Here is a 24,545-nt window from a genome sequence, read left to right as displayed (position 1 = left end):
TAACACCACACTGTAAATCCACTAATACTCCAACAGAAAACTATTTTTAAAAGAAAAGAGAAAAGACATTAGTAGATAAAATTAGTGGGGGCTTGATAACTCCTGGGCTATGGGAGGTAAAGAGGAAGGAGAAAGTGGAGCTTTCACAAGATGGTTTCAACTTTCCCAAAGCTTTGGATGGACAATAGAGTCGCCATCAGATGCATTCACTGGAAAATAGGAAAACAGGAAGAAAGAGGGGCACGGCAGATGGGGCTGACTCCTATGCACTTAGTGGAAAATGCCACATCGCCAGCACAAAAGCAACAGCTGAAGTCACAGGAGCAGCCTTAACATAGAAGAAAGGGTAGTATTTGCATTTTTAAAACTTTGTGGAAGTGCATTTATCCTAGTGGACAGACTTGCTGTTACAATAGTTGAACTGATTTCCATTATTCATGAAATACACCAAGTCCCCTACATATGAACTAGTTCCATTCTGAGAGTGTGTTTGTAAGTCCAACTTGTCCGTTAAGTCCAACAAAGTTAGCACAAGTATGCAACTAACACAATCAGCTTTATAATGCACATGTGTGTGCTAATGCACAGTGTGTGTTCGACTCTGTGAGACCCTATGGACGGCAGTCCACCAAGCTCCTCTGTTCATGGGATTCTCCGGGCGAGAATACTGGAGTGGGTTACCATGCCCTTCTCCAGTGGATCTTCCCAGCCCAGAGATTGAAACTACATTTCTTATGTCACCTTCATTGGTGGGCAGGTTCTTTACCACTAGTGTCACCTGGGAAGCCCCAGCTATATAGTACTGTACTGTAATAGGTTTATAATACTTTGCACACAAATAATACCTAAACAAACACAAAAAGTAATCTTCAATCTTACAGAACAGTAGCTTGAAAAGTATAGTAGTACAGTACAACAGCTGTTATCCAGGGGCTGGCATCAGCTGAAAAAGAAGGGTTACTGACCGGAGGAGGAAGGGGAGGTGGGAGATGGGAGAGCAGGACTGTTAGCAATAGGAGACGAAGGGCAAGTTGCAATTTCACTCACGCCCGATGCTGATGGCACAGGTTCCGGTTCCTTACCGGATTCAATTCTGTCTACCCTATGGAAAAATGATCCATTGAGATCTGGGTAGTAGCATATTCGCATCTTTGAAAGTTTGCAACTTGAAGGTTCATACGTAGGGGACTCACTGTACCTCATTAACCTCTGAGGACTGAGGTGAAGGATATCACGGAGAGGTGTGGTGTGTCCTGCTTTCCCAGCTTAGGACACAGGAAACTTCTCATATTCAAATTAATATGACTGAATACCTCTCACACTCCTTGGGACATGAAGGCCCATTTTTCCTCCTCATTACTGAGTTCCAGGGATCTGTGCTTCTAGTCACTTGTACTAAGGAAAAAAGAAAACATCTCCTTAAACTACTAGAGGCAACAGTTTCCACCCAGGCCAAGCCTCCACCTCAGGAGGGAGGGCCTCTCAGGGGCCCACTTGCCTGACGCTTGCCAAGGTGAAGCTTCAGGGCCCCTCACCTCCACAGGCCCTTTCCATGGTCCTGAGACACTAGCAAGTTTGTATTTGGAATTTTGTATTCTTTTTTATTTAATTTTTAAATTGTAAATCAAGGTGTTGATTCACAATGTCATGTTAGTAGGAGTTTGGGATTAACATATACACACTACTACATATAAAGTGGGGCTTTCCTGGTAGCTCAGATGGTAAAGCATCTGCCTGCAATGCAGGAGACCCAGGTTCGATCCCTGGGTCGGGAAGATCCCCTGGAGAAGGAAATGGCAACCCACTCCAGTATTCTTGCCTGCAAAATTCCATGGCCAGAGGAGCCTGGTAGGCTACAGTCCGTGGGGTTGCAGAGAGTCGGACACGACTGAGCAACTTCACTTCACATATAAAGTAATTAACAAGGACCTACTGTATTATTTTGTTTCTATTCTTGGCCATGTGATACAGCGTGTGGAATCTTAGTTCCCCTACTAGGGATCAAACCTGCACCCCCTGCAGTGGAAGTGCAGGGTCTTAACCACTGGACTGCCAGGGAAATCCTTATATTCTTTTATTCTTACAGAGGGAACCCAACATTCGATAAGTTCAGATCCAGCACCACCTGAATCACCACCCCCCCCCCCCACCACCCCACTGCTGCTCTGAGGGTGGTTCTGTGGGCCGGGGGGCCGGAGGGGGGAGGGGGGAAGGAGCAGTCAGCTGACTCTCCGTTCAGTCGTGGTTGAACCACATCATGGGAGAACGGGGCTCTCTGCTTTCAGGTCTTGAGTGTCAGCAGTAGACTCTGCATCCGCCCGTGCTAAGTTTAGTCGTGCCCGACTCTGGGTGACCCCATGGACTGTAGCCCGCCAGGCTCCTCTGTCCATGGGATTCTCCCAGCAAGAATACTGGAGTGGATGGCCATGCCCTCCTCCAGGGGATCTTCCTGACCCAGGGATGGAACCCATGTCTCTTACGTCTTCTTCATTGGAAGGCAGGCTCTTTACCACCAGCACCACCTGGGAAGCCCTGCAGTGGAGTCCAGTTGTAGACAAACGCGTGAAGTATGACTGGCCTCATTCAAGATGCTTAGGGCATTACATACAAGATGTGAGAGGATCAGCGGTTCCCATGTGAACCCAGGCTCTGGACAGACTGCCTGGCACCAGCTCCAGCCATCTCTCCTCCAGAAGGCTTCCTCAGAGTCCGTGCAGTTCTTACTGCCAATGGAGCTCAGACATGAGCACCAGGAATCAGATATATGGGTCTTCCTTGGTGGCTCAGATGGTAAAGAAAATCTGCCTGCAAGGGCAGGAGACACGGGTTCATCCCTGGGTCAGGAAGATTCCCCTGGAGAAGGCAACTAATCAGACACACAGTGGCAATGTTGAGACTAAGCATCAGGGCCTCTGTCTCCCCGCTCTCCAAAGGGCTCCTTGGCCTCTGTGCAAATTTGACCACCTCCTTTCTCCTCGGGAAACTTCGAGCCTAATAGTTTTGAAGAGCAGGCAGCCGGAAGCTCTCTGCCTTCAGAGCAAAAGTCCCATCCCTTACAAGCCTAAAGGGGGATGATCTTCTGCTCATGCCTCTCCTTCACAAAAATCGAAGCCTGTTTATCTTACATCAATATAATGAAATGGGCCATTAAAATGTCTTTTCTCCCCCTGAACAAAGAAAGGGAGCTTTAATAATGTATCTCCCTAGAAACAAGCACATATGTTACAACCCTTCAAGAGCCTGATCTCATTCTCTCTTCCTGTCTCTCTCTTACACACAATGACACCAGGCACCATTAAAATTCTTCACTGGATTCCTCTCAAAGTGATTCCAGGGACATTAGTAAATTTAATAGAAACTGCATCTGATACTGGAGAAGGAAATGGCAACCCACTCCAGTATTCTTGCCTGGAGAACCCCAGGGACAGAGGAGCCTGGTGAGCTGCCGTCTATGGGGTCGCACAGAGTCGGACATGACTGGAGTGACTTAGCAGCAGCCTCTGATACAAACTAGGGTTGCATTAACAAGGGATGGTTAGGTTCTGGGACCTACAAGATTCCTCTGAACTCAGATACTGCCTTGATTTAACCAAAGAGAGCGGAAACCTCTGGCTGTGAGTACTCTAGACAACCTTAACTTGAACCTGAATGGGAAGTGACCACATGGACTCAAACTTCAGAAGGCATGTCAGGATTTACCCTTATTTCAGAAGGATAAACGTCCTGCATATTAACCTAACTCAATGTAAATGATGTCAGAGGTCACCTTTCACTGCAGTACAGCTTTTGCACTCTGCATTTTCCTGGAAAAAAATCCAAAATCTTACAACATTTGATTTTTTCAAATGTTTCCAGAGGCAATTTTGTCTTCTCTTTTTCATTTACAAAACTAACTTGGAATTGACTTTATGCAGTTATTTTTTAAATTGAGGGGATACGGAAACTCTTAAGGAAAGGTATGGAAAAGACAAAGAGCAAAAGTCTCTAAGAAGGTTTTAAAAATGAGTAGGGGGAGACTAACTCCACAAACTATTAAGCATATTATAAGGTTAAAATAAGCAAATCAGGGTGGCACTGATGAAAATATCATTCATTAAATACGTTTATTTTTCCAATGACAATGTTATGTCAGAGACTCTCCACACCCACCCGCCTGCCCCAACATAGCCGTTAGTAACTTGAGGTTTCTGAGTCTCCTGAGTCAGCATCAGTGCTTTTAGCCAAGAGTAGAAGTTGAATGGTTGATCCTGGGCCAGGTCTGCAGTTAACTGTCCACAGGCTGCTCATCCTGCCAGTCCTCACCGCCTCTGGTAGAGACTATTCTGCATTTCTGGGGAAATTCCCTTCTCGGAGGGCTGTCTTTCACCTCTCTACCAGTCCCTCAGCTCTGTAGTCTCATGACTGATCTGTTTGCCTCTGTCTTACGTGTCCTAGAAACCCTTGCTGCCCTGGCATGCTGGTGGGGTCCTGTTGGATTTCCAGAGCTGCTATGTATATTCTTTATTAAAATATATTCTGTCTTTTTAGTGGGATGGAGAATGAAGCAGAGGCTTTAAAATGTAGATTCAGCCCACTTAAAAAAAATTTTTTTTTAATTGAAGGATAATTGCTTTATAATATTGTGCATATATCAACACGCATCAGCTGTAACTATACACATGGCCCCTCCCTCTTGCAACGGAAATAAAAACAAAAATAAACAAGTGGTGCCTAATTAACGTTAAAAACTTTTGCAGAGCAAAGGAAACTAAACAAGGTGAAAAGACAACCTTCGGTCCACTATTTTTTTTAAGAGGTCTCCTGTGTTATGGCGTCAAACTGTTAATTGGAGAGTGGAAATGGGAGGAAATCAGAGGGGAGGGAAGATCTTCCCTGGAGAATCCTCTCAAGAATAACCTCAGTGTGAACTAAGGGTACAGCAGCCTGTGTAAATGGTTGGCAGAAGAAGGCTGGAAGCAGTTGTCTCCAGCATCTGGTCAAACATAAAACCATAAGTACACACGTTTACAAATGAAATACTACTACAAAACAATAACTAACATGCACTGAAATCTTATTACACATGGACATTTAATCCTCGCGACAACTCTAAGAGAAAGGTATCACTCTTTTCACAGTATTTAGAAAGAGGGAAACTGAGGCACAGAGCAGTTGGGTAAATTTTCCAGAGTCATGTAGCTGGACATGGCAGAGCCAGGATCTGACCCAGATGGTGTGGTATTAGAGTCCAGCCTTAATCCCCGTGTTCCACTGCATAGCCTAGGACACCTACTCTCCAGCCTGCAGTCTCTCTCCTACCCTTCTTAAAACAACCAGCTCTCTTGAAAGCAGAACTTGTACTCTAATAGTAGAAATGAAAGTCTGGCTTAGAGGGGAAAAACCCACCCAGAACATTTAAGTGCTATGTTATCTAATCACCTAAAAGTATAATCGGGAAATGAGTCCTCAAATAGATGAGAAAAACCTACAGCAGAGAAAGCATAAACTCCAACTAAAAGGATTAGCTCCCAAGGAAACAGTTAATATAGAAAATAAAATACTAACATAAGTATAATTTGTATTTTCAGAGAAACACAAGAGGTTGTGCTCACATAAACCACACACAAACTAGAATTCTTGGAAATTAAAAACATGGTTATTGAGATTTAAACCCGATTATGTAACAGAATAAACACAACAAATGATCAAATTATTGAGCTGAAAGACTAAGGAATTCTCTCAAGACGTTATAAACAAAAAAGAAGCAGTTACAGACTTAGAAACAAACTAGAGGTTACCAGTGGGGTGATGGGGGAGGGGAGGAAGGTACAAACTATTGTGTGCAAAATAGGCTCAAGGGTATATTGTACAACACAGGGAATAGAGCCAATATCTTATAGTAACTATACATGGAAAATACCTTTAAAAATTATATTTAAAATTAAAAAAAAATATTTAAGATACAACTACCTCCACCTTGGAGAAGGAAATGGCAACCCACTCCAGCACTCCTGCCTGAAGAATCCCACGGAGAGAGGAGCTGGGCAGGCTATGGTCGTTGGGCCGCAAGATCGGACACGACTTAGCGACTAAACCACCACCACCACCACCTCCACCTTACAGCAGCAAGTGATCCTCTTAATGAAAAAAAAAAAAAGATATTATGTAAATGCAAGAGCACACAAATATCAGAAAAAAAGTTAAGATGGATGGAATCAGAAGTTCTATGATAGGCAGAATAACGGTTTCACAAAGATTTCCACATCCCTGGAATCTGTGAATATGGCAAAAGGGACTCTGCAGATATGATTAAGGATTTTGAGATGAAGAACTTTTCCTGGATTACCCATGTGGGTCCATTGTAATCACAAAAATCCTGATAAATTAGTAATAGAGCAAGCAAAATTGCACGCATCTCACAAACTAGCAACGTAATGCTCAAAATTCTCCAAGCCAGGCTTCAACAATACATGAACCGTGAAATTCCAGATGTTTAAGCTGGATTTAGAAAAGGCAGAGGAACCAAAGATCAAATTGCCAACATCCGTTGGATCATAGAAAAAGCAAGAGAATTGAAGAAAAACATCTATTTCTGCTTTATTGGTTATGCTAAAGCCTTTGACTGTGTAGATCACAACAAACTGGAAAATTCTTGGAAAGATGGGAATACCAGACCACATGACCTGCCTCCTGAGAAATCTGTATGCAGGTCAAAAAGCAACAATTAGAACCAGGCATGGAATAACAAACAGGTTCCAAATTGGGAAAGGAGTACATCAAGGCTGTATATTATCACCATGCTTATTTAGTTTATATGCAGAGTACATCATGCAAAATACCAGGTTGAATGAGGCACAAGCTGGAATCAAGATTGCCAGGAGAAATATCAATAACCTCAGATAGTAGTTGACACCACCCTTATGGCAGAAAGCAAAGAAGAACTAAAGAACCTCTTGATTAAAGTGAAAGAGGAGAGTGAAAAAGTTGACTTAAAACTCAGCATCCAGAAGACTAAGATCATGGCATCTGGTGCCATCACTTCATGGCAAATAGATGGGGGAAGCAGTGGAAACAGTGAGAGACTATTTTCTTGGGCTCCAAAATCACTGCAGATGGTGACTGCAGCCATGAAATTAAAAGACGTTTGCTCCTTGGAAGGAAAGTTATGACCAACCTAGATAGCATATTAAAAAGCAGAGACATTACTTTGCCAACAAAGGTCCCTCTAGTTAAAGCTATGGTTTTTCCAGTAGTCATGTATGGATGTGAGAGCTGGACTATAAAGAAAGCTGAGCGCCTAAGAATTGATGCTTTTGAACTGTGGTGTTGGAAAAGATTCTTGAGAGTCTGTTGGACTGCAAGGAGATCCAACCAGTCCATCCTAAAGGAAATCCGTCCTGAATATTCATTGGAAGGACTGATGCTGAAGCTGAAACTCCAATCCTTTGGCTACCTGATGCAAAGAACTGACTCACTGGAAAAGATCCTGATGCTGGGAAAGATTGAAGGCAGGAGGAGAAGGGGACAACAGAAGATGAGATGGTTGGATGGCATCACGGACTCAATGGACATGAGTTTGAGCAAGCTCTGGGATTTGGTGATGGACAGGGAAGCCCGATGTATTGCAGTTCACAGGGTTGCAAAGAGTCAGACACGACTGAGCGACTGAACTGAACTGAAGGAGTGTCAGTGGCTTAAAACCCCACCAATTTATTGTCAATGGTTCTGTAATTTAGATATCTGAACTGGGTCTCACTGGTCTAAAATCTAATGAAGCCAGCAGTGCTTCATCACTTTCTAAAGGATTCTCTTGAGGCAAATCCACTTCTTGGCTTTTCTAGCCACCCACATTTCTTGGCTTTGTTTCCTTTCCATCAACAATGGGTGGAGTTCTTACATATCATCACTCTGAGTTCCTCTTCTGGCTTCCTCTTCCATAGTTAAGGACCCTTGGACCCACCATGATAATCCAAATAATCTCCCTATTTTAAGATCATCTGATTAGCAAACTTAACTCTTTCTGCTTTCTTAATTCTCTTTTGCCACTTAATGTAACACAGTCACAAGTTCTGGAGATTAGAACATGGACCACTTGGGGGGAGGGCATTGTTCTGGCTACTAAAGTCTTACTCTCACCCCTAATTTCAAGTGCCTCTTGCCTTTACAATGTAGATCATTTCAGCATGTCAAACTTCTACTCTGAAACCTTCACATTCTAACCTTCACATTCTACTCTGAAACCTTCACATTCACTTGGAAGACAGGGGTAGGGAGGGAGTGGTATCCATTAGTGCAGGGAGACAAAAGGGGCGTCCCACGTTGCTCAGTCGGTAAGAGTCTGCCTGCAATGCAGGAGACCCTGGTTTGATTCCTGGGTCAGGAAGATCTCCTGGAGAAGGAAATGGCAACCCACTCCAATATTCTTGCCTGGAGAATCCCAAGGACAGAGGAGCCTGGCAGGCAGTCTATGGGGCTGTCAGTGTATGGGGTTGCAAGAGTCAGACACACCTAAGCACACACAGCCCCAGCACAAAAAGATATTGGATGTCCTGTCTAAAGCACGCTTCAGGGTTATTTCAGCCTTCCCGGGTCTTTGAGCTATGTTACAATTCTACAAATTGTAGAAAACTAGATAACTGATAATAATAAAAATGAGTCTTGTTTACAGAAATGCAAATAGCATTCAGAAGAAAGCAACTGATTGCTACCTTTGGGATATTGACCAATTTTGCATCCGTTTGTCAATTCCTCATGTGACTATATAATTTGTTTTCTCTTTGGATTTTCCCTTGTACCAGTGATAACATTTTGCCATTTCTATCATTAATTAATGAGTTAAATAAAATCTTTTACACTTTCAATTAACTCCCGAGTTCTAAAATAGTTTTATCAGATTCTATCAGTGTAACTCCACCAGTGTCCAGAAGGGGAGACGGATTCCTTGTGCTTTCAGCTCTGCCATTTCCCCAGAATCCTCTACATTGCCTTTCAGGGGTCACTTTTTGATAGCACATTCTAGTCCATTTTATCATATTCCATGTTTTTACAGCACATTATTCTAAGTGAACATCTCATAAAATGTCATATTTTTTTCTAATCCAAATACAGGAATTTAACCCAAATTTAACCCATACATATTTATTATTAATAATACATTTTGGCTTATTCCTACAGTCTTACAATTTCTATAATAATAATAACATGCATGTGCGTCAGTCATTTCCAGCTCTTTGTGACCCCATGGACTGTAGCCCACCAGGCTTCTCTGTCAATGGGATTCTCCAGGCAAGAATACTGGAGTGGGCCGCCATTTCCTCCTCCAGGGCGTCTTCTTGACCCAGGGGTCAAACCCACATCTCTTGCGTCTCCTGCGTTGGCAGGCGGACATTTTACCACTAGTGCCACCTTTGTTGTTGTTAGTGTTTTTGTTTTTTAATGTCTTTTGTTAAGCAAATAGATTTAAAAAATTTCATGTGTGTTTCTCTAGCACAGTACATTCTCTGTAAAGAGCCAGTTTGTGTATGTTTGTGGATAATACAGTCTCTGTCACAACCACTCAATTCTGTTGTAGTATGAAAACAGCTATAGACAAAACATAAATGAATGAACATAGCTACATACTAATAAAAAAATTTTTTTTAATCAGGAAGTAGGCCATATTTGGCCTATAGACTTTGGTTTTATAACCCTGCTCTAGTGTCTTGTAACTTATAAGAACTATTTTAAAGTTATCTCAGTGAGTAGCCTTCCTTCAATTTCCTTTATTGTCTCCTTCTGAATATCCTATTACACCTATATTGGTCTTTCATCTCTCAAACCTTTTCTCACATTTCGTCTCTTTGTTACTCTACCCCCTGCAGAATTTTCTTTTTGTGAACAATAGCAGTGCATGCACACAAAACCACATCAAACAGTAGAGGAAAAGCATCATTCCCCACCTACAGGTCCTCCTCCCCTCTTTGAAATATTTCTTTGCAATTTTCTGGTCATTAACTCTGTGATGCTAAATATGTTTATACCTCCAGTTCTTGTCTTGAAATGAAAGAGTTTAGTTCAATGATATTATCCTTATCTGTATTGTCTTCTCCTTTCATCTTTTCCCAAAATTTTATATCTGTAATGTTATCTTTAGCTTTAATGGTCATTTTAATGCAATCAAGTTCAACAATGTTTCCTCATTCCATACTTTGTAAAACAGAATATTAACACTTACCTCTTCCTTCCACTTCCCACCCTCTAATCTCCAAACTTCAGTTAGGTACACTTTAGTTTTTTTTTTCTTTTACCTAATTAAGATAGTTAAATTGGTATTTTCTTCTGAAACTCAACCAAGCCGTCCACGTTTCATCCATAGGCCGACTCTAAAAGGTGAAAATCTATAAAGGGGTCTGTCTGGTCTTCATTTTTGTGTTCATCCAAATATTACAAGATGGTAGGCCAATCATGGTGATGGGCTTATCTTTCCTGTCAAGGTCATGACTCCTAAATCAATTATAATAGGACACATAAAAATTGTTTCTCACCTTAATTGCTTAAAGTTGGGCCTTATTTTCTTTTCAATATTTAGATTATGGCTTTTGTGTTCACCTTTCTTCTTTTTTCTCCTGTTCAGCAAATTTTATTTTTTCTTTTTGAAAGGATTTATTCTTATTTAGGAAAAAAAATGACTAATGTGAACTCTTCTGGGAAAATAACAAAAAATAATCCAGCTATGTTATCTCAATTTTATAGAGATTTTACTCTTTTCCCACCATATCTCTTTATCACATCATGTCTTTTTCATACTTTTATCATGACATCAATTCTCTCAAATCTCTCCCTTCTAACCCACCCACACCTCTGCTCCACTGGGCACCAACTGCTCACCAGGCAGGTTGCATAGCTGATTCCCAGGGTCTTTCTTCACGGCTCTGCTGGGTTGAACCTTGTTTCCCAACTCCTTTGTTATCTTCCTCTTGCTCCTAGTCCTACTGCAGTGCATCCTCAGGGCAATTACATTTTTAACTCCTAATATTCTTTCGTATTCTCTAATGGTTCCTTTTCCTTTTGCTGGCTTTTCTTTGCACTGTCGCCTATGAGAACATCACTTGGAAATTTTTAAAATCCTGTATCCTTTCATTTCCTCTCTTCTGGGGTTTGTATTTGTACTTGTTTCTTCCTTCCTATTGGTCTCTCCTTTGATTTAGCTGCTTTTCCTCAAATATCTGATGATCCTTTTGTCACCCATTTGTGTCTATGAATTCGAAACGATTATCTGGGAGCTGGCACAGGTTTTCTCTCCTTGAATGGCAGCATTGACTGCAGGATTTATATCTGGGAGTAGCCTGGCCTCTGGGAAATCTTCCTTTAGGGTGCCTGGGTGTGGAGCTAGCAGGAAAGCGGGAGTTCCCAGGTGCTGAAAGAAGAAGGGCTTTTCTCTGGTGGTGGAGGTCTTCAGTGGTCCTCCCTCCTGGAAAGGGTTGGCTGCCTTATTCCTTCGGTGTGACTGCATGTCTCTCTGACACCTGTACTTCCCATGAACTCTCTCCTTCCCGGTGCATCACATTCTTTGGAAGGTACTTTGTGAATTTTAGCATCAGATTAATGTTTTTCTCATTCAATTGGTGACTGCTGTTCTAACTAAATTATTTACTACCCTTAAAAAAAATTTTTTTTTCCCATTTTTTGGCTATACTGCAGAGCATGTGGGATCTTGTTCCCTGACCAGAGATTGAACCTGTACCACCTGCACTGGCATGTGGTTCGCCAACAGCTCAGCAGGTAAAGAATCTGCCTGAAATGCAGGAGATATAGAGATGGGGGTGCAATCCCTAGGCCAGGAAGATCCCCTTGAGAAGGAAATGGGCAACCCATCCCAGTATGCTTGCCTGCGAAATTTTCGTGGACAGAGAAGGCTGGCAGGCTACAGTCCATGGGGCTGCAAAGAGTCAGACACAACTTGAGCGACCGAACACACACACCCCTGCACTGGCAGCACAGCGTCTTAACCAGCGGACCCCCAGGAAGTCCTTAAACCATCCTCTTTATTGGCCCAGGGCTCTGTCCAGTTCTTGGTATTTGTTCTTTTTTTTGCAGTTTCAGTAGATATTGTTTTATCTTCTCAGGGTTTTTACCATGCATGTATTCTGGGTTTCCTCAACTCTACTCCATACAAACCCATTGATTTCTTTCTTCTGGGTGTGCTTTGCCATTATGGATCTGCTGGAGAATCCCAGGGATGAGGGAGCCTGGTGGGCTGCCGTCTATAGGGTCGCACAGAGTCGGACACGACTGATGCGACTTAGCAGCAGCAGCAGCAGGTGACATTTCTTGCTTGCTGATATGACTATACTTACATTCTGTAAATTTAATGAATTTGGGGTGGTTGTTTAGATAGACATTGAGTTCAGTCCCTCAGTTTGTTTATTTTCCTTGAGATCATTTAAGCTAATCATTTGCTGAGATAGTTTTAATCTCTTGTATTAAGCCACAGTGTTATTAGCCTGCTCTGAAAATGTTACACTGATCTTTTTTTATATACTTTAAACCTTATTTACGCTTTCATTAATCAACTAACATGAATTTCTCATTGTAAAAATCCAACTAATACTAGCTATACAAAATCCTCCACCCTCCACTCCAATCCTGGAGATAATCATTGTTACCAGCCTTCCATGTTTGCTTGCAAATTTTTTTTTAATATTTTTATTTATTTATTTGGCTGTGCTGGGTCTTAATTGTGGCATTGAAGACCTTTGTTGTGGCACGTGGGATCTAGTTCCCTGACCAGGGATCAAACCCAGTCCCCCTGCATTGGGAGGGCAAGAGTCTTAGCCACTAGACCACCAGAAAAGTCTGCAAAACTTTTTCTAGATATCTGTAAAGCTATATAAGATCACATAGAAACAGTTTTAAAACGTAAACAGCATCATAGTGTTTGCTTTGCAACTGCTTTTTTAAAAAATAATGTTATCTTAGAGATTTACCTCTTTACCTATGATTGGTAAATATACATCTACCTCATTACTTTCAATTGCTACATAGTTTGAACTCTATGTAACCTCAAGTATTAGTTTTAGTATTGTAACACTGATACAGCAAATATTCTTGGACACTTCTACTTGAACATATATATGATTATTTAACTGGTAAAGAATTGATATTGCTGGTTATAAGGACAAACATACTGGGTAAAATAGGTAAGTTTTTTTTTTTTTAGCCTAAATTGAATAATTTATGAAAAAAATAAAGAACTCAAACCATAAAAGAATAGAGAATATTAAATTATAGACAAATCAGAAATGACAAGTGGTTGAACCAAGTGGTGCTGAGCCATAAAGACTAAATTTATTCTGAGCATCCAAGCATTTCATTACTTTCTCTATATTTAGTAAAAATGATTGGAGATATTTTTAAAAATTCCCACAAAGATTTTTAGATACACAGGAAAAGTTTATCTTTGAAGGAAAAATAATTATAGTATCATAGATGTAAAAGTCTTTCAGGAGGATATATAAATATGATACCATTTTAGTTTAGTATAAAAATATTTAAAATACTAAATGTTTGAGGGGAGACCATAAGCAATATTGCATTAAAAAAAAAAAAACACAGAACAATGGTCGTCTCTGAGGAGAAAAAGAAGGAAATGAAATAAAGGAGAGATTTATAGGAGCTCTGATCTATGTTGAATTTCTCAAGGAAGTTGGTAGGTTCATGAGTTTTCTCTATACTTTTTGTGGTCAAAATAAAACTAAACACAAGTAGGTTGATTCGATTTGCTCTACTTATTTCCAGTGTGGAAAGTCTGGGTATCCCCATTTGCAGGGGAAATAGAACATGGCTACCAAAATATGGAAATCTTACAACTATGCTAAGGAATATGCATCAACCTAGAAAATATCTGATGAAAGTAGAGGACTCAGGAAGAGAGGACAAGCTTAACAAAAAAACTGGAAATCTTACAGACACCTTCATGAACCACACAAGAAGTCAGTAAATGGTCCCTACTGATGGGACTATGATATTTCCCAGAAAACATGGCATTGCTCTACATGTAGTTGAATTTTCCGTGGGTAATTAATAATCCACCAACGTCAAAGCCCATGATGCCCATGATGTTACACTCTAAGAACAAAGGTGCCCTTACCATGAGACTGAATATCTTAGCTTTCCTCAGTAGCACTTTGGGTTCTCAGACTCAAGTTGGTCATTGCTGTTTCTTCAACGTTATAGTCTTCAATTTAGTAACCACCTACCACCTGCTGACTTTTTTTTTTTTTTTTAACTTTTGTAAAGACCCATCCTGGTAGAAAAGCATCTTTTTTCTTAACAGGAAAAAAGCTCCACTTCCTGCCCAGTGGAGCTTATTCTACCAGTCAATTCTTAAAAGAGGAACTGACCAAAACAGTAGCACAAATGACCAAGAGCTCAAAGGTCTCCCCAGCAGAGAAAGGCTAACATCACTTCTGAATTGCCTTCTGACATCAATTTCACAGCCACAGCATATGTTAAGAGTTTTACAGAATGCCCAAGAGAACTGCATCCCCCACAAACTTGACCTCAGCAGAGACTCTTATTGTGACATATTACATACACATTTCTAATATGTGTACTAGAAGTAAGAAAAATCTCAAAAAGGAAATTTGGGGACTTGCTGGTCTTACCAAAACAGAAAACAAACCGTGGTAGTTTCTGGTATTGAATTGAGTAATAAAGAAATTTCCTCTTAGGCGTTTCAGAGGAGAGATGGTATTTGCATGTGGTTGTTTTTAAATATCAACAAATCACTAACAGAAGAATGGACACTCAGATGCCCAATCTTAAGAATATATTAGGAGTGTAATTTTAAGATTAAAATGTAAGTCCACAGAGAGGGAGTTAAGAACACGAGCTTCTAAGATGAGCCAAGAAAAAAAAAAATTACTGATGTTCGACTCAGCTAGCTATTCTTTCTGACAGGAGATTAAAGCCGCCTGCGAGATTTCTTTGCCTCTGACTCATTTAATTCATTTAGACATTGCCAGCAGAACAAGCTACAACAAAGCAGATCCATATTAACAAGCTCACTCCCGACTGCTCTAATAAAGAAAAATAATTGAATTGCTGATTTTGATTTTTTAAATGCACTCAGCATTTGCGTATTTGGCTTCACACACCAAATAAACATAGAAATATTTATTACATCATCTTTTTCCCCACCGTGAATGGCGAAAAAAGCCCACAGAATCAGCACTAGGCTAGGTGCCTTTAAGGTCAGTGCAGCACTGGAGGCGTTTCCCTGGGTTTAGTTTATTAGAATTGCACTTTTAAATTAAAATCTTCGTGTCTTATTTGCAGCCAGTCCCGGTTCTGAACTCACAGATCGGCATGAATAAGTGAATATGCTGATGTTATCACATCCACAGTCCAAGGATTTCTCAAGAGGCCAACGGCCACAGCGAAGTCCCCATCGAAGTGGGCGGCGTGGAGAGCTGAGATAGCAAGCTGGCAGCCACAGACATCTTTTATTCAACCTAAACACTGTGGTTGTTTTTTGGTTTTGTTTTAACTGAACCAACATTAAAAAACAAGAGATTACACACTAAAAAAAAATCAGACATGCAAGTCCCTTGAAGATGTCTAAGAACTAGCAACGGGGAGCCACATCCCAGGTCTCTGGCGTCTGAGTGGCAGCTGCCTCCTCCATCGCTCGGGTTACGCACATGCGTGGATTCGCCAAGGCAGCCTCATTTCAATTCCCTGCTGGATCCTTGTAACAGTGGAGGAGAGGGCCACGAATGCAGAGAGTGAAGCAGAAAATTCAGATTAAAAGATATATGCTGGTTCCACACTTGGCACTTTGGTTGGATTAATGTATCAGCTAGACTACACCCAAGTCTACTGATAGATAACTGTGTATTACGTGTATGTGCTTAGTCGCTCAGTGGTGTACAACTCTTTGGCCCCCAGTGGACTGTATCCCTCCAGGCTCCTCAGTATTCTCCAGGCAGGAATACTGGAGTGGGTTGCCATGCCCTCCTCCAGGGGATCTTCCCAACCCAGGGGTGGAACCCAGGTCTCCCACATTGCTGGCAGTTTCTTTACTGTCTGAACCACCAGGCAAGCCCAAGAGTACTGGAGTGGGTAGCCTATCCCTTCTCTAGGGGATCTTCCTGATCCAGGAATCAAGCCGGGTCCCTTGCATTGCAGGCAGATTCTTTACCAGCTGAGCTAACAGGGAAGCCCAAATGATGATTAAGTGGTAGTTAATTCAAAGCAAAGTCTTTGTGACTAAAAAAGAAAAAAAATCTATATTTCACCAATGTCACCACTTTTTCTTAAAAACCTACTCTCCTCGCCACAAAATGAGAAAAAGATTATTACTCATTTGGCTTCCTTGGTGGTTCAGAGGTAGAGAATCCTCCTGCAACCAGGAGCCACAGGAGACCCAGGTTCAATCCCTGGGTTGGGAAGATCCCCTGGAGGAGAGCATGACACCCTAGTACAGAATTCTTGCCTGGAGAATCCCATGAACAGAGGAGCCTGGTGGGCTACAGTCCATCGGGTCACAAAGAGTTGGATACTACATGGCACATTTGATGCTCAGAGGTATGCATTAATGATATTTTTATAATCTTCCTGATGCTATGGGGAATATTGGCTCATCATACAAATATTTCAAGCTTTAAAATGCAGAACTTTAAGGAGAACCTTTTTAGCCATCCTCCCAGTGAGCAGTCACCCTTGCTTGACTTGGCAGTGGCTGGAACACAGACCCAAATTAACAGTGGTTCAAACATATTAGAAATGTATTTCTCCTCACATAATAGTCTAGAGATAAGTCTACACCTGGTGTTTGGTTCAAGTGATCAGGTCCCAGGCTCTTTTTATCTTGTCCTACTGCCCTTGAGTGATGCTGTCATCCTCGTGGTTAAGATGGCCTGCCACCACTTCTACCATCCAGGCTGAGGAGGGAGAGAAAAACTTACTCCTTCCCTTGAAAGGTATGATCCTAAAGTAGCACTCATTATATTCACCCCTATCTCATTAAATAGCACTTTACTAAAGAGGCACACCTAGGTGTAAAGGAGTCTAGGGGACGTAGCCTTTAGCTAGGGGGCAATAATAATAATATAAACGCTAAGTTGTGTCCAACTCTTGTGACCCCACGGACTGAAGGCTGCCAGGCTCCTCTGTCCATGGATTCTCCAGGCAAGGATACTGGAGTGGGTTGCCATTTCCTTCTCCAGGGTATCTTCCCCACCCGCGATCGAAGCCGTGTTTCCTGCATTGGCAGGTGGATTCTTTACCAATCAATGGGCCACGTCACCCACATCAAATTTCTTACCATTCTTTTTTTCAGTATTTCCCTCTCCCGACTTTGTGTATTTTCCTATATTGTTCTCATTTGGGAATTACAATTCCCCTATGTTCAACAAGTGTCATTCAATCTTCCTCCAAATGAATCCAAAATACAAGTTTCTAATACACTTGTGTGGAGGTAGGATAATAGTCAGGTAGGCTAATAATTTTTTTATATTCAATGGTGTGTTCTTTTGTCTGAAAAAAGGCAAGAGAGTCAGTCTTTACATTTTTTTGGTTAGCATCAGATACTTGGATGCACTTGAGCCCTCAATGATAGCAGTGATCCTCAGATTGTAATAGAATTATTGGACCTCCATTAGGCACTATTGCAACAGTCATCATCAACAATTTAATACTCATTTTGCAGACTGATCTGTAGAATTAATGCAGTCCTGGTCAAAGTCTCAGCTGGATTTTTAAAGACAAGGACAAGGAGATTCTAAAATTCCTGTGGAAACGCAAAGGACCCGAGCAGCCAAGTCAAAGTGAAAAAGAAGAGCCACGTTGAAGGGCAACCACTACCTGATGTCGTCTCATTATCAAGCTATGGTAATCGAGACAGCATGGTGTCAAAATAGACACATATGCTGGAAATGAAAACAGAATCCAGGAATAAACCCACGCATATATGGACAACTGATTTTGACAAAGGTATAAAGGTGACTGAGTAGAGAAAGCATAGTCTTTTCAGTAAGTGGTGATAAAACCTATGCAGGAAAATGAACTTTGATTGATCCCTCACATCATATAAAAAATTAACTCAAACTGGATTATAGACCTAAATGATCAAAAGCACAATTCAAAACAAATTGTCTAATTGAACTTCATCAAAATTAAAATTTTCCTGCTCTTCAAAAGACACTGTTAAAAGAATGAAGAGACAAAAGACAGGGAAAATATTTGTAAATTATGGAATCGGGTAAAGTACAGGATGTATAAAGGATTCTCAAAACTCAATAACAACTCAATTTAAAAGGATGGCTTAAAAAAGATTGGAACAGACACATCACCAAAGACGATGATAAATGAGTTTGTGAAAAATTGCTCAACACCAGTAAGTATTAGGGAAATTAAAAATACAGTGTGATACCATTGCAAACTGATGAGAATGGTTAGAATTTAAAGACTGGTCAGGCCAAGTCTTAGTGAGGATATGGAGCAAAGGACTGGTAGGAATGCAAAATGGTACAACCACTCTGGAGAGGGGAGAGGGGGAGAGGGAGAGACCAAAGCTGTGATGGACCAAAGGTGTTTTAATCAACATGGCGTGGGCATATATACTGTCTTACAAGATGGTTATTCTCAGCAAAGACAAAGATTAAAATTCCAGACTTACAAAACATAAGACGGTCCCTATCAAAGAGAGAGAGCTGCAAACAATCACCTTTTACCCTTTGGCTCGTAAAAAGGAAGAGGGTACTTATCACCGTAATGAGAAATGCCTGGATTCCTCAGCCCCGGGAAAGGCGTGCCTCTCCTCTTAATTCCTGAATATTCAGGAACCAATAAGGGCCAGAGGGTTCCTGACAGATCCAAAACAGCACACAGGAAGCCTCTTGCTAAATGCTTCCTGACACCATACAAAGTCTTACACTGAAGTGTTCACATCAGTTTTATTCATAATAACCCCGAACTGCAAACAATTCAAATGTCCATCCACATATGAGTAAACAAATTGTCCTATACAATGGAAAACTGTTCAGCAATTAAAAAAAAAAAAGAATGAGCTATTGATACATGCAAAAACTTTGATGAGTTCTAAGAGAATTACACTGAGCTAAAGCATTCAGACTGAAAGAGCACATATTATGAATCCATTTGTATAAAACTCTAGGAAATGCACACTAATTCACAGTGACAGAAATCAGGTCAGTGGCTGCCTGGGGTGGAGTCATGGGGAAAGACTTGAGGCAAGACAGGTTGGGCCCAAGGACAGACTCCTCATGCATAGACATTAGGCCGCCTCCTAGTTTTGCACTTAGTGAGGCCATCACATGGAGGAAAACATCTCAAATAGATACTTTGTAACAATGAGCAAAAAACTGACCATGAAAACGGGGGAGGGGGGAAGCATGACTTGGAGGTAGAAAATAGGTAGGCCTGGGACTGACTGACTGGAGCTAGCACCCTCATCTAAACGCCAGAAGATTAACCCCATATTACAACCCATGCTGCCTGTATTGTATGCCCCTCACTTGCAAGGATTCCCACACTCTTCTCAGAATGTGGACCTTTCACTTTTGCCCTAAGTGTGCTCCCACACATACTGTGTATCCAATAAACTCTGGGCCTGCTTTACAGTCTTGGACTCTTTGTGGAATTCTTTCCTCCAAGAAGATAAGAACTGAGGTCTTTTCACTGTTTCAGAGTGGGGGAACTGTTCTGTATCTTGATCACTGTGGGAATGTCACCTACCCTATTTGTCAAAACTTACAGAACTGGATTGCCTTTATGACAGTATAGCTTAAAATAAGTTTTCAGTAAGTGAATTGACAGTCCCTTTGTATATGCCAGAAATAAAAAGCAATTTTTAATAAATAAAAAATCTAAAATATTAACTTTCCCCACTTTATTTTCTGATGCTGGCCTATAGCACGATACCAAAATATAATTCAGGAAAGGCAAAATTAAGGAGTTAAAAAAGAGAGAAAGATCCAAGGGTTAACAATAACTTGTTCCAAAGAGAATTTCTGACACCTAAAAGAATCGTAAACTCCTCATCCCTGAGTAATCCTCAACAAATGTTATTTCTTACAACAATACATATGATAAGCATTAAACAGCTGAACGTTAAATGCAAGCACCAGGAATGCAGTTTGTATATATTACTTTATGCAAGATAAGAGGCCTACACAGGATAAATTCAATCTCCAACATAGTGTGCTCAGAAAATAATGGTCTGCACCAAAAAACAAACTCTGGAGATGGGAATGGCGATCCACTCCAGCATTCTTGCCTAGAGAATTCCATGGACAGAGGAGCATGCAGCAGGCTATAGTCCTGCTATGGGGTCGCAAAGAGACACAACTAATTGATTACACTTTCACTTTTTTCAAAAAAGAAAAAACAAACGGATGAGCAAGTTCCAACTTCTAGAATAGTAGTTTTGAAACTCTTAGCAAATTCTCCTCATGATGAAATATCAATTGCCAAACAGATAAAAATGATGGATAGATACTTGGGTTAAGTTTAAACTGTCCCATTTTAGTAGAAAGTGTATATTACTGCTTATATTTGAGCTACCATCTGGGCTCTAGGATCCAGAAAAAACAAAAGAAAACATTCACTGAAAACAGTTTGTGTCAAGTATTATGATAAATTACAAAGATAAATCAGTGAGCAAGAGAGATCTGTAGGGTAAGGAAGTTACAGAAGGTGAGATTCAGAAAAAGGAGACAACACTTTACGGGAACAGATCACTAATGAGGTGAGAAGGGGCAGCAGTCAGATTAGTGAGCTGCTGCACTAACCCAAGAAAAGAGTAAGTATATATAGGCATATATGTGGAAATCTACTGTCTTAAGGGGGCCTGTTCTTCTCCAAGGTTGTTTCGGATTAGTTATCTCTTAAATGGCTGGCGCAATGAATTCTGGAGATCGGCCAGAGGCTGGGACCAGCTGGGAGCTGGGTGTAATCAACTTTAATGTCCATGTTTTTCTTAGGGTGAGAGAGTTCTTTGTTTTGCATAGAATGGTGGGGAGGACCTGGAGGAGAGTTTTAACTCCAGGCTATTTTGAGCCATGTAATTTTCCTTCACACACCTTCATGTGGTTTACCCGTTAGCATAGTTCATAGTTTCTACCAAAATGCATGGCCTTGGTGATTTTAGCAGTGAAAATTTTCAAGGCAAGAATAACCAATTTGCAGTCTTCATCTCTCTCTTTCTCTCTCACACACACAATCTATATTTGCATATATATTTATAAATTTGAGGGTTAACATAAAATACAGGACTTCTGTCACAATGTAAATTTTAGATAAACAATGAATTAAATTTTAGTAGAATTATGTTTGCTGCCTGGAACATACTTCTACTAAAATTTCAATTTACTGTTTATCTGAAATTCAATTTTCACAGAATGTCTTGGTTGTTGTTGCTGCTTTGGGCTGAGTCTGGCAATCCTAATGTACATATTAGGGTTACCAGATACGTATCTATATCCGTAGATCTCTACGGTGTACGTCATGTCTATTTTTGAGCAATTTAACTTCTTGGAGAAACTTCCAAAATGGACTGTATGTAAACAATTATTCTAAGTAATTAAACATAATGATCAGTGATTTCAAGTTATTTTATAGAAACCAATTAAGTGCGTTAGGCCAACTACCAAAAATGATGAATTTCATGTAAAGTAGTTAAACCATTGTGATTGGAAATGGTGGGCTATCATAACAGTTTACTCTGGGGGGTCACTGATAGTCCAAGAAAATAGAACATCATTGGCATATGTCATAGAGGGGTTCATACAAAAGTAGATAAAATCACTAAGTTACTGGCTAAAAAATGGAGGGATTAGCAGAGAAACATTTCTGTTTTACCTTGCTATAATATATGTCTTTTTCATTGTTGTTTTAGTTGTTCAGTGTAATGATTTTATTGGAATATAATTGCTTTGCAATGTTAAGCTTCTGCTGTACAACAAAATGAATCCCCTGTTCTCATACATATATCTCCTCCCTCCCTCTTGAGCCCCTCTCCCATTGCCCCCTCTTTCCGGCCACAGGCATCTAAGTCATCAGAGAATTCTGAGCTGAGCTTCCTGTGCTTTATAGCAGGTCTTTTCTACTAAGATTCTAGGAAGTGATTACAGCTCCCACTTCTCTACTCCCAACCCCAGGCTACAAGCCTATTTTGACCATGGGCTTGGACCAATGTAGAGCTGGTGTTAGCATGGCCTTGGGCCCTAAGGGCATCCAAGGGAGGCTTTCCCTGGGGCTGGACAAGAACATCAGACCTGCATCAGACTGCCCTGGTCTAGAATCGGGGCAGAAATTTTGGAAAAATCTTGTTTTCCCAAATTTGCCCCTCTTAGGTGTCAGATACTGACGCCTAAATAAGCCATGCAAGTGTTGAATGGGTCTGTTATGCCCTCCCGCTGCTGAGACTGGAGGTAAGAAAACATTGGGAGCCTGGAGCCGTCTTTTGGTAGCTGACCTGGAGACTGGCAACCCGCTGGCCATGGCATCACCAGCTCATGCGGGACTGCCACCACCACCACCTTCCACACTGCCATAATGCAGAGTGTCTCATCAACCAGCCCAGTAAAAGCAAATGATGTAAAAACCCAGCTGAAGGCCTAGGAGCCAGAAAGAGGAAGGTCAGTCAGGACAAACACACGTTTCCTGATGAAACAGAACCGCTGGGAGAGAAAAGATGAGGGAAGAACATTCAAGAGAGTCACATGAAGCTTACACACACACACACACACACACACACACACACACACACACATACATACACACATTTTTTTGGAGCTAAAGCAAGCCACAGTTTCCCGTTAAACAACTCAGCACATGAACTGAAGAAGATTATCATTATAAAGTCCAAAAAGGGTGGACTAGGAGGCCAAGAAACTAAGAAAGATTCAATACAACAAAAGGTAAAATTAATAAGCTAGAAAACAAAGACAAGCCAAAATAAAGCAGAAAGGATCAACAAATCCAAAAGTTAAAATATTTATGACCAATAAAGCAGATAAACACTCTGTGGATCTGATTAAAGGACAGCATGCACGTGGTGAGCACACACAAGAGGAATCTGGGGAAAATATGCAGGATTAAAGATGAGGAGACTAACCACAGATACGGGCGTGATTAAAAGAATTATAATACATCACTGCTTGCAATTCTACGGCTATAAATTTGAAAATACGGAGGAAGTGAATGATTTCCCAACAAAATATAAATTACTTAAATTGCCAATCACTGTAGAAGATGTTGGGCTGGTGATTAAGAATCTATCATGGAAAAAGGCACAAAGACCAGATGGGTTTAATCTTTAAATACCAGATGACTCCAATGCTGTTTAAACATTTCCAGGCAATGGAAACAAGGAAAAAAATTCTAATTCATTTTATAAAACCAGATTAATTTTAATTCCAAAGCCTGATAACATATTTTTTTTAAATGCTGGCCTCATCTTAAAATTGCAGACACGAATAATTTTAACTAAAATATTAGCAGATCAAATGCAACTTGCTGCTGTCTTAGGTCAGGTTCCCTTGGCAGACTCTTCAGTGGAAATATGCAAAACTGCTTTGTTGCTGAAAAATGCTAACCATCATCTGAGTCTTCAGAGAGTTGTAGTAGTAACATCAGAGATCACAGATCACCATAACAATTATAATAATGATGAGAAAGTTTTAGGTATTTCAAGCATTAGGAAAATGTGACAGACACAAAGTGAGCAAATGCTGCTGGGAAAATGGCACAAAAAAATTTAGACCTACTTGTTGCAGCATTGCCGCAAAATTTCAATTTGTAGAAAATGCAACATTTGTGAAGCACAATACAACACAATGCAATAAAATCTAATAAGCCTGTATATATTTGTCCAAAGCCAGAGTGAACAGCACCAAGAGTGAACCCTAATGTAAACTGTGGACTTTGGGTGATAAAGATGAGTAAGTGAAGGTTTATGGATTATAATGAAGGTACCATTCTGGTGGGTGTGGGTGGGTGGCACAAGGTCATATGGGGAATCTCTGTATTACTCTCAGCTAAATTTTGCTGCGAACCTACTTCTCAAAAAATAAAAGCTACTAAGAACAAAAAAGGAAAAATGCATGCCAAACGTTTTGGAGGGAGTGCTCTCAGGAACGACATCTTTAAGAAGGTGAGGCAGGCACTGAGACAGGGAGAGAGGCTGAACTGCAGTTCAGTTACAACAGAGGTGAACCAGCCACGAAACTGCTGTGAGCCATCAGGATCCCAACAGGCAGGACAAATGGGGGAATAGGTACCACGTAATGGCAGCACTGGAGCAGCACACCATAGCATCCATTAGACCCCAATGATTACAATTTCAAAGGATACAATACGAACATGTAGAATTTATTTCCAGTTGCAAGCACAAGATCAAGATATCACTATAATTCTTTGCATCAACAAAAAAAGTATTAAGAACACATAGTTGTTACATGTAGAAGAGGCATTTGAAAAATCTGTCAATTTATCGGCCATTTCTGACACATCTTAAGTTTTACATATTATAGACGTGAATATATTATTCAGATTTGTGT

The 24,545-nt window shown here is 40.7% G+C and overlaps 1 non-coding gene across 1 annotated transcript; it reads left to right on the top strand.

The window, feature by feature from the left end:
• Positions 1-1,703: 1,703 nt before the first annotated feature.
• Positions 1,704-1,776, top strand: TRNAC-GCA (transfer RNA cysteine (anticodon GCA)). Its single transcript has one exon. It is a non-coding gene; the product is annotated as a tRNA-Cys (tRNA).
• Positions 1,777-24,545: the final 22,769 nt, after the last annotated feature.

The sequence above is a fragment of the Odocoileus virginianus genome, chromosome 19, assembly GCF_023699985.2.
Source record: "Odocoileus virginianus isolate 20LAN1187 ecotype Illinois chromosome 19, Ovbor_1.2, whole genome shotgun sequence".
Lineage (NCBI taxonomy): Eukaryota > Metazoa > Chordata > Mammalia > Artiodactyla > Cervidae > Odocoileus > Odocoileus virginianus.
The sequence above is the reverse complement of the archived record's forward strand: the minus strand, read 5'-3'. Positions and strand labels throughout refer to the sequence as shown.